This window comes from Nicotiana attenuata, chromosome 8 (assembly GCF_001879085.1).
Source record: "Nicotiana attenuata strain UT chromosome 8, NIATTr2, whole genome shotgun sequence".
Taxonomy (NCBI): domain Eukaryota; kingdom Viridiplantae; phylum Streptophyta; class Magnoliopsida; order Solanales; family Solanaceae; genus Nicotiana; species Nicotiana attenuata.
Window position 1 is genome coordinate 22848691 of NC_031996.1, and position 11701 is coordinate 22860391.

The following is an 11701-nucleotide window of genomic DNA, read 5'->3' on the forward strand; positions in this document are numbered from 1 at the left end:
ATAGCATAGCAAAGAATAAATCTTATAATTGTGAAAGTAGGCACATGAAATTGAGACATGATGTCATAAAGCAGCTGCTGAGAGATGGAATAATTTCCATTGATTATGTGAAGTCAGGAGTTAATTTGGCCGATCCTCTAACTAAACCTGTGGGAAGAAAATTAATTCTTCAAACCTCAAAAGAGATGGGGTTAAGGCCGACATGTTGTCAATAGAGATGGTAACCCAACCTATGTGATTGGAGATCCCATGAAGTAGGTTCATATGGGTAATAACAAGTCAATATTGGCACTGATGCACTAAAAGAGAGTGCTTGACTGCTACTAATTGAGAGGCTGAGTTATAACTCTTAATGAAATTCATAGTCCTTTATGGATGTTGTATTTAAAAGCAGTATATACTTGATGAATTCACCTATATGAGAGTGGAGTAGGCCGCTCCTATGAGATTTTGGCCTAGTCTCTAGAGCTCTCATGAATAACCAGGCACGCGCATGGCCTATTGGGTGCAAAACCGCGTTGAACAGCAAAATTACCGGGGGTCGAAATGTGATTCATAAAATCTCTGACTTACAATAAGAATTATTGGTTCATAGAAATATTATATTTCACCAGTAATTCTGTGAGTTAAATTTTATTAGACTAAGTTTGGTTCATAGTCCAGAAGACACCAAACCTATTACATTTGGACCATGCGAATCTAGCAAGTCTTACTCTTTCCTACTTCGTATTCCTAAACAAAAAAAAAGTCTTTTGATGTGGGGGATTGTTGATAATTATTGGTAATGTGTCAAAAGATTTTTTACATGTGGCATTGGTTTAGAAGATTGTGTGACAAATGGCTCTACTAAGCCAAGTGACTATGAATGCCACACCATGTGGGACTTTGCATGAAGATATGTAGCCAAATGGCTATGCCATAAACAAATGGCAATCCTCTTTCATGCAATCAAACATTTGGCAATGTAAGAAGCTTTCCTTAGGCCTATAAATAGCCATGATTAGGCCATCATTCTTCAATCATCAAACACAAAAAAAAAAAGCTAATCATTAGCAAAGAAGAAATTCTTCTTTCTTCTTTCCCTCCTATACGTCCCTCTCCTTCTAATTTCTTCCTCTATAATATTTTAATTGACATAAGATATTAGTTGCTCTTTCTCTTCCAAATTGCTGTATTTATTATTTAATTTTGCTGATTCTTGTATCCTCTAAATAAAATAGAGGTAGGCTTGTTTAATCCTGGGGAAACATTTCACATTGCTGAAATAGTTTCTTAGGACAGTGCCTAGCACGACTCAAGCCAGTTGGTATATTTTCGCTCACAAATAATTTTATTGCAGTATTATTATTATCGTTATTTTTCGGTGTAATTTCCCTACACTTCTTCTTTTCCTTTTCCCCTATTCCCTATCCCGGTGTAATACTCCATGATGTGCTTTCTCTGATTATAAGAAAGAAAAAGGAATAAAAGAAAAAGAGAAATTAGAGTATTTTTTTCATTTAGCCAAGTTATAAAATTTAGTACTTTGTATGAAGAGTAGTAAAGTACAAAAGAGGCTATACTTAAAATATTTAAAAGTCAATGAAATCATATAAATACAGAGGGGCTACTAACTAAGGGCAACCTATTAAAATGAATACCGATGTGAAAGTTTTACATTTTTGAACGATATTGGGATCATCAAAATTTATGTGGATGGTAAACTTTGTATTAGTGAGTAAAGTTCGTTTTTGGGAAAATGCATAAGTACCCCCTGACCTATAACCGGATTCCAAACTACACACTTTTTTTTTGGGGAGTCCTATTACCCTCCTAAACTTATTTTAAATGGAATTATTTGCACCCTTAACGCTGATGTGGCAGAGTGTGTGTATTTCACTCTCCCAAAGGAGAGTGAGAAGTAAGAAAAACGATTTTCAGATTATTTTTTATTCTTTTTTACCATTTTCCCTTAGTTTTTAATTAGAAATGTATTATTACTATGTAACTTGAATTTCAGGATTATATATACTAATAAGAACGGAAAAGGGTCAAAAATACCCCTATACAAAGCAAAAAAAATTATTTATATTATCCTTCATACCTTCGATCCCATATTACCCTCGACGTTATAAAATTGGTGAAAAAATACCCCTTCTCTATTAGTGCCCTCCATTGTGACCAACACTATCTACGTGGCTGATCATGTAGTCGAATCCCACAGAGAACTAAGGCTTAGCTATAGTTGTTCAATATCGCTAAGAAACATAAGTCCAAAAATTTCCTAATTATAAATATTATAATGCTTATTTTTATCTAATAACTAACACATACTAGAAAGCAGTAAAACTATTAATTAAAAAGGATAAGGATTGGAGATAAGATTAAGGAGGTCTAGAGTTATGATTTCCCCTATTGTTGGAATCCTTTCCGCTACGTTTTCTATAAATTTGCCTAAGTTTTCTCTACCGATCATGAGCGCTCTGAGTGTTGTAATTCTCTCCCGAGTAACTACCACAATTTACTAGACATATTCTCTCGAATTACGCTAGCTGGCATTAAGTACGACTCACTCGGATCGTACCAAGATTTCGTTATCCCTAATCCCACCTTTAAACCCTTCGTATTGATCCCTCATATACGTTAGGAGTGATGTTGTTCAACAACTATCTAAATATGCACTATCTCCCGAGTAATACACACTAAATAGGCACAGATGATTGAGAACTCTTCAACCAACCACAATAATAACGTAGTTGAACAAATAGATAAAATACTACGAAAAATCTATATTAACGTAACAGGAAAATCATCCTCCAATAGGTTCCATCAAAACCCTAGATAACAAATTAGCTATTCATAATAGTATGCATAGTTACAACACTAGAATTCATAACCAATAATGGAAATAGGAAGAAGGAAGTGAAAAACTCGTAGAAGAATTCTCCTCCTTGATCCTAGTGTGTTATTGCCTCCTTAGGTCGAATCCCCGGCCTCCACGGCGGCTCCGTGCTCTCCCTAGGTCTAAAGTGTGTCAAACCTCAAACTAGCATTTTTACATGTATTTATACCAAATAGGGTCGGGCCCAGACGAAACATCTTTTCCTGTGTGAAATAGGACAATCACTCTGTAAAATTTGCACTACCGCGCGCATGGGGCGACGCGCCATGCGGTGTGCTTGTGGGGAAGTTCAGAGAGCTGATTCTGACAGGCTGCAAGAATTTTCCACAGGCGCGGCGCGTCTCGGGCCGCTCCCCGTGCCGCGGTAATGGGAATTCGCAAAAATGCAAAACATGGAATTTGTAGCCCTTTCAAATTTCTTTCCAACGATATATTATGGAGCCCAAACGGAGTTCTGAGAAAAATGTTATGTGCATTATACTAGACAATGCGGGCCGTATGCCCGCTCGATTCTTCGTTTCATTCTTAACTATCATCCGTTGATCCCCAAACACGATCTCGGCTTAATTCCTTGGGCTTTTACTCAGACTTCAAAGCTCCAAATCACTTGAATTCATTCTATTATATCTACATAGCTCGGAATCACTCCTACAAGGCATAAAATACACAATTAGTGCAAAACACTAGCGATTAAAGCTAAAACTCAATTAAAGTGCAGTACATTAGAGTGTAATAAGCGACTAAAATACGCAATTATAGCCTATCATCAACACCCCACACTTAAACCATTGCTCGTCCTCGAGCAATCAAACTACGCTTTATATAGACACGACCTTTTTAAACAACTCTCCTAACTCATTAGACCAAGAATATTTAAAATAGACTAATCACAATAGTGTAACATCTTCATTTCAAGAATTGACTCACAAGTACCACACATTATTTGTCACGACCCGCTCCCATAACAGGTCATGAGGGCGCCCAACACCATTGCTGGGCAAGCCAAGTGCGGAAGACATTTCTAACTTTTTACGTTATTATTATCAAAATTTAAGTGAGATAAATACCCAATTGGATTCAAGCCAAAAAGAATGGTGGATAATGTAAGTAGCATAATAATACAACCCAAAAGTGAGTCCACTAATGTGTGTGCCAGAACCTAGTGTCACGAGCTACGGGCAGCTAGTAGAATATACACCAAAAGAATATCATACTATCCTATTGTCTGAATCAGGGTAGACAGAAAATGAAAGTACAAAAGAAAGACTTCTTCGGCTGCGGGTTGGCATGGAGGAAGAGCAGCTCACCATAGAAGTCTCTATCACAAGCTCAAGGACGCGCACCGGACTGGTAACCAGATATATCCGCCTCAGAACCTGTACAATTAAGTACAGAAGCGTAGCATGAGTACATAAATAATATGTACCTCGTGAGTATCCCGCCTAATCTCGAAGAAGTAGAGACGAGAGGTCGACTTGATACTCACTAGGGTCAAGATAATATAATAATAATGTACTATGATAAGCATAAAAGTCTCCAATAATTGACAGGTTATAACGAGAAGCAAAATCATGTACTTAACCATATTTCAATTAACCCTCTACATTACTTAAACACTTGGCAAGAAAATATGTCAAGACTAAGCTTTAGCATATATATATATAATGCACAATCATGCCGAGGTCGACGGCCCGCTCCAACAAAAAGTAGACTGTGCACTGCCGAGGGTCGAACGACACGAATCATAGATGCATGTATTTACACCGAGGCGATCGGCCCGATCCACAAATATCAAGAAAACATCAAGAATACTCACAAAGGCGCATTTATACGCGAATAAATTCTTATAAGGGTTTAACAAGTTCACATGCTCATTTTTATTTCTTCCAAGTCTCTAGCATATCATAAACGATCATATTAACAAGTAAATGTCGAGATAATCATAAGTTAGGCATGATGTGGGTCCTAAACTAGCCAAGCAATTAATATCATAGTAGCTACGCACGGACTCTCGTCACCTAGTACGTATGTAGCCCCCGCATTTAGTAGCAAATTCTCAATTTTTACACCTAAGGGGACAATTCCCTCTTACAAGGTTAGAAAGGAGACTCACCTCGCTCCAAAGCGCACTCCTAATATCAAGAACAAGCCCAAGTCCTCAAATTCGGAGCCGAACGATCTCAAACTAGTTAAATGAAGTAAGAACTAATTAATATAAGCTCACAAGATCGAATTCTAGCTATTCAAGCCATTTCCCAACTATTTACATGAGTTTCCTAAATTCTAACCCTGGGCCCACGTGCCCGAATTTCGAAATTTTTCGAAGGAAGTCGTTCTCTACTACCTAAGGATCAATAATATATGATTTCTAATTCATTTCATAACAAATTTCGTGGTTAAATCTTAGTTCTATTAAAACCCTAGGTCTAGCTCTAACCCCTTCGATTTTACCAAATTTTTGGTTTTAATCTACCAAATATACATGTATTTAAACTAAGGATGAATGGAAATATCTTACCTCAAAATTTTATGTTGAAATCCCCCCTTTGGAAGCTCTCAAATCGCCCAAGTGTAGAGTAGAAATGAAATAAATGCTCTAAGTCCCGTTTTTAAAACCCATGCCCAGGCCTCTGATGTCGCAATTGCGACACCAGGCTCGCAATTGCGAGGTCGCAATTGCGACAATTCTATCGCAAATGCGAAAAACCCCCCTTTCCTGTCATGATCTCAAATGCGATGGAGGGGGTCGCAAATGCGGACACCCAGGGTTCGCAAATGCGAAGAAAGGCTCGCAATTGCGGACACCCTGGGTTCGCAATTGCGAAGAAGAAGGTCGCAAATACGACCACTGCCCAGCCGGTCCCAGTTCGCAAATGCGATGCCCCCCTCGCAATTGCGAGTTCGCAATTGCGATGGCCTTCTCGCAATTGCGAGACCTGCACCAGGGGCAAAAATACCAGAAAAACTGGTATGATTTTCCTACCTCCAACCATGCCCGAATCTCACCCGAGCCCTCGGGGCTCCACTCCGAACACTCACGCAAGTCCTACAACAATGTGCAAACTTGCTCAAGCAATCAAATCGCCTAATTAACACCTAAAACCACGGATTTAACCCCAAAAAGCATGAAATTCCCAAGAACATCCAAATTCCTATCTTTTCAACCGAACGTCCGAATCACGTCAAATCAATCCCGTTTCTCACCAAATTTCACAGATAAGACTGAAATATTATACCGAACCTATACCGGGCTCCGGAACCAACATACGGGCCCGATATCAATGTGATCAAGCATTTTTCCTTTTTATTAAACTCTTAGGATTTCAATTTAACAATTTTCAATAAAAATTCATTACTCGGGCTAGGGACCTCGGAATTCGATTCCGGGAATACGCCCAGGTCCCATATTTTTCCAGGGACCTCTCGGGACCGTCAAATCACGAGTCCGGGTCCGTTTTTCTGAAAAGTTGACCAAAGTCAAACTTGATCTTTTAAGAGAATCTTAAAGAAACAATTAGATATATTTCACTCAAAACTCTTCCAACTCCCGAACCAACCGTCCCCGCAAGTCGTAAATTAGCTAAAGCAAGTACGGAAGGTTTTATTTAGGGAAACGGAACGGGGTTTTAAAAGGCAAAACGGCCAGTCGGGTCGTTACATTATTCACAACTCACCCACTTACTCTAACATAGAGGTCACTGACATTACCTTTCCTTCATGAATCAAGTGCCCTCACACAACAAAGAGAGTAGTTCCACACAATAAAATTTAAGAACACTTAGGAACTCAAGATAGAAAGAATTCGCTCACTCTCAGAAACAACATTCATATGCCACAAAAGATGCACCATAGGCTTGCCCGTAGTGTATTGCTCTACTAATCGAGCTCATTCATTCTAGGATCAAGTAGGACTTTATTTGGTTGTAATGTAGGCTGCGGGACGGGTAGGATACATTTAGGTATAAAAGTGACTACACCCCCTAAGCACTTTAATACATATACTTTAGCATTCAAGCCCATACTTATGTCAAACCATAACTCCACCTTCACATCAATATATATTAACTCCATACTTCTTTAAGCACAGTTACATCAAGAGTCACCACTTAGCAAGGAATATTATTTTTCCATAACAATACAACTTTTTTTCTTTCTTTTTCAATTCAAGTGGCTTCCACTTTTTCAAAATAGTGCACCTTTCTCCTTATTTCATTAGTTCCACTCAAAAGTCAAATCAACCACCCCACACTTTAACTTTTACAATGTTCATAACAATTCAAGGCTCATGAGAGGTGAACAGGTTCAAAAAGATGGTTAATTCAAACAAAGGGGTAAGGCTTGTAATGTGGCTGCCAAAGAAACAGGATTACAGGATCAAAGGGGTTAACTACAATACATAACAATTAGGCGAGTAAAATATATATATGGCTCAACAACGAAATGCCTATATCACTTCCAAGACTGAACAAAACTACTATTTCGCTTTGCAAACACACGGGACAAGTTCTAGACATCAAATGCAATGCACAGAATAACACACAAATCTCACACACACATGGCACATAACTCACTCAGGATTGGTTTCATCAAGATATTCTAGTCAAAACAGTTAAGCAAAGTTAAGCTTATACAATTTAAGGTACTTATACAAGAGTCAAAAACTGAGTCTAAGCGTCACAATCAAAGTACTCACTATTCTCAAGGCATAACAAAGTCAATAGATATTGCTTCAATTCGAAACACAACACAGTAGCTCATATTCATAAAAAAGTAAAAAAGAAACTAACTGCATCCGGTTCAAACAAAACACTTGGAAAAGAACCGCGGCACAAAGAAAAACCAAGGGGGAATTACTACACTACCTACGAATAAAATCTTTTTGTCCTTTTTTTCTTTAGACTTAAATCCCTCAAGAAAGTCACCCAGACAATCTCCTCACCCCACACTTAAAATTATGCATTGTCCTCAATGCACATCATAACTAGTAAGGGGTAAAAGAAAATCCCTGGTAGGCCAAAGGCCGAAGCACTAGCAGCTCATGGGGTACTCAGACTTCTCCCAGACTTGGTCCTTCGTGCGGGTACCTCACACTTAGTTCCAACCATCTGGTTTGCTGTTGCATCCTTCCAATAACTTTGCTTTCCATGCTCCTGAAAAATAAAAAATCGGTACTACAAAAATAATACATTAAAAAAATAATAAAATAAATAAATAAAAGAAAGCAGTAAAGCTGGGTTCCCTCCCAACAAGCGCTTGATTTAACGTCGTGGCACGACGCGAATCACTTTCTGCCTCCACTTTAAACTTATCAATTGGACCCCAAGTTTTGATTCTCCTCTATGATCATGCTCCTGGGGTGGTGGAACAAATCTGCCTTGCCTAATAAAATAATATAGTATTCTGCACTTCTTGGCCTTTAGACGAGGTGTGTAATCCCGACTTTCTGGCAAAAAGAATTCCAGAAAATAGGCATCTTGTTCCTTATCCCTAGACTCCTCAAGTGGCTCGGACGACTTTATTTCCATATCATCGTCCAAACGCAATGTGGAAAAATACTTGGAGTGTAGACCAATGCGCTCAACTACATGAACATTGGGATTGTCAACATCCTTAGTATCAATGACACTAGAGTCAACTATATGTATCCCCAATGTCCTTGGTTGACTCTAGTATCTCTTCTACAACATAGGCATCCTCAAAATCTAGTTCGATTGATTGTTGGTGTTCTACTCTGGCCTTCTCCACTAGCATCTCCTCGTATTTTTTTTAAATCCTCAATTATAATGGCAACTTCTGCAGCCAATTCATGCTCTTCTTGGCTACTATCCACAATGTAAGCTTGTTGCGCTTTACAAGGTTCAGTTAGTTTATTCGCTTGAGCCTCCAAGTGGTGAATAATTGCCTCTTGCCTTTGTATCTGCCGTGGTTTCTCATCATATAGTTTCATAAAATACTTTAGCATATCTTTGATCTCCTTCAGGTCCACTTCCCAGGGTTCTTTGTTCCTATTAACTTCACCAGAAAAAGTAGAACCATCATAGTAAGGGTTTGGGGGAGGATAAGACAAATAACCACAACCATGAAAGTGACCATCTTGACCACCACACATATCACACACATTCCACACATAAGATTGAGTTGGTGCACATAACTCACTCTTGGAAATATTTTGATAATTTTGCAATGGGTGATTTTCTTCACTATATGCATAAGGAGGATTAAAAGTAGAATTACCAACATCAATACTTTCATAATCCCAAGATGCCATGTATTTTTTTTAAAGTCAACAGGTAACACAAATGTAAAATAAAATCAAATAAAAAAAATAAAAATAAAAGTTCAAACTTGAAACCTAGCAATATGTACACCTACAGCTACACCATTAGTTTTCCGACAATGGCACTAAAATTTGATCACGCCCAACTATGCCTTATAAAAAGGACTAAGCGGTCGTTGCAAATATAATTCGATTTACAAGTCCGGAGTCGAATCCCACAGAGAACTAAGGCTTAACTATAGTTGTTCAATATCGCTAAGAAACATAAGTCCAAAAATTTCCTAATTATAAATATTATAATGCTTATTTTTATCTAATTAACTAACAAATACGAGAAAGCAGTAAAACTATCAATTAACAAGGATAAAGATTGGAGACAAGATTAAGAAGGTCTAGAGTTATGATTTCCCCTATTGTCGGAATTCTTTCCGCTACGTTTTCTATAAATTTGCCTAAGTCTTCTCTACCGATCATGAGCACTCTGAGTGTCGTAATTCTCTCCCGAGTAACTACCACAATTTACTAGGCATATTCTCCCGAATCATGCAAGCTGGCATTAAGTACGGCTCACTCGGATCGCACCAAAGTTTCGTTATCCCTAATCCCACCTTTAAACCCTTTGTATTGATCCCTCATATACGTTAGGAGTGATGTTGTTCAACAACTACCTTAATATGCACTCTCTCCCGAGTAATACACACTAAATAGGCACAGTCGATTGAGAGCACTTCAACCTACCACAATAATAACGTAGTTGAACAAATAGAGTAAATACTACGGCAAATATATATTAACGTAACAAGAAAATCATCCTCCAATAGGTTCCATCAAAATCCTAGATAACAAATTAGCTATTCATAATAGTATGCATAATTACAATACTAGAATCCATAACCAATAATGGAAATAGGAAGAAGGAAGTGAAAAACTTGTAGAAGAATTCTCCGCCTTGCTCCTAGTGTGTTATTGCCTCCTTAGGTCGAATCCCCGGCCTCCACGACGGCTTCATGCTCTCCCTAGGTCTAAAGTGTGTCAAAAGTCTGTCCCCCTCCTCAAACTAGCGTTTTTACATGTATTTATACCAAATAGTGCCGGGCCCAGACGAAACATCTTTTCCTGCATGAAATAGGACAATCACTCTGTAAAATTTGCACTACCGCGCCGCATGGGGAGACGCGCCATGCGGTGTGCTTGTGGGGAAGTTCAGAGAGCTGATTCTGACAGGCTGCAGGAATTTTTCACAGGCGCAGCGCGACACGCGCCGTGGTAGAGAGAATCCGCAAAAATGCAAAACATAAAAGTTGTAGCCCTTTCAAATATCTACGATACATTGTGGATCCCAAACGGAGTTCTGAGCAAAAAGTTATGTGTATTTTACTAGACAATGCGCCGTATGCCCGCTCGATTCTTCGTTTCGTTCTTATCTATCATCCGTTGATCCCCGAACACGATCCCGGCTTAATTCCTTGGGCTTTTACTCAGACTTCAAAGCTCCAAATCACTTGAATTCATTCCATAATATCTACATAGCTCGGAATCACTCCTACAAGGCATAAAATACACAATTAGTACAAAACACTAGCGATTAAAGCTCAAACTCAATTAAAGTGCAGTACATTAGAGTGTAATAAACAAATAAAATACGCAATTATAACCTATCATCAGTGGCTCGATATTTTATAAAGTTGGACGCCACTTGGCATGCCACCTCATTACCACCTTCAATCCCATTTTACCCTCTTCCCCACTTCTTCTACTACTATCTCCGTCTTTACCCAACCATAACAACTACCATACCGTCCTCCACCTATAGCAATCCTTTCAAATGCTTTAAGAATATGCACCAATTTTTGACAAAGAAGCATTGCGTCTTGCAATCCACCAAATTCAACTGGTCACAAAGACAAAATATTCATCGATTACAACAAAAACACAGTTATTAAAAGATTCAGAATCAAACTCAATAAAAAGAATTTTGATTTTATAGTAATTGATACATAATCTAACATAAAAGACAATTGCAACAGGATTTTAATTTTAAAGTGACTGTGTTAACAGGCTTCTCGTAAAATTGGAAGATGGGCAGCCTAAGCCCCAACGTCCTTACATCTGCAGCATCATGTTAAACACACCAATCATTCAGTTGTAATTCACATACCCATTCATAGAGTTTGTGAATATGCCTCAATGAAAGTTGATTACTTTACGTTAAAAACTTACTTCACTCCATCCTTGTCAAAAAAGGTTATTTAGCAGTATTGATAGCCATGATATGGGCAAAGCTATATTACAATTTTGTTCCTAAATTTTTGTTCAAGGCTTTCACTTTTTTCTTTTGGATTTTTAGGTTTAAACTCAATTATTCATAAATGAATGTTAAGATCCATTAAAAAAATAAATACTTGATGTTTCAATCTTTGAAGGCCGGATATATATGATTCTGATAAAGTTTTAATATCTAATCTATCAGATTTACTAGATAGCGAATTGAGATAAAAATATAGTAAAATGGGACTGGAGGTGGTAATGAGGTGGCATGTCAC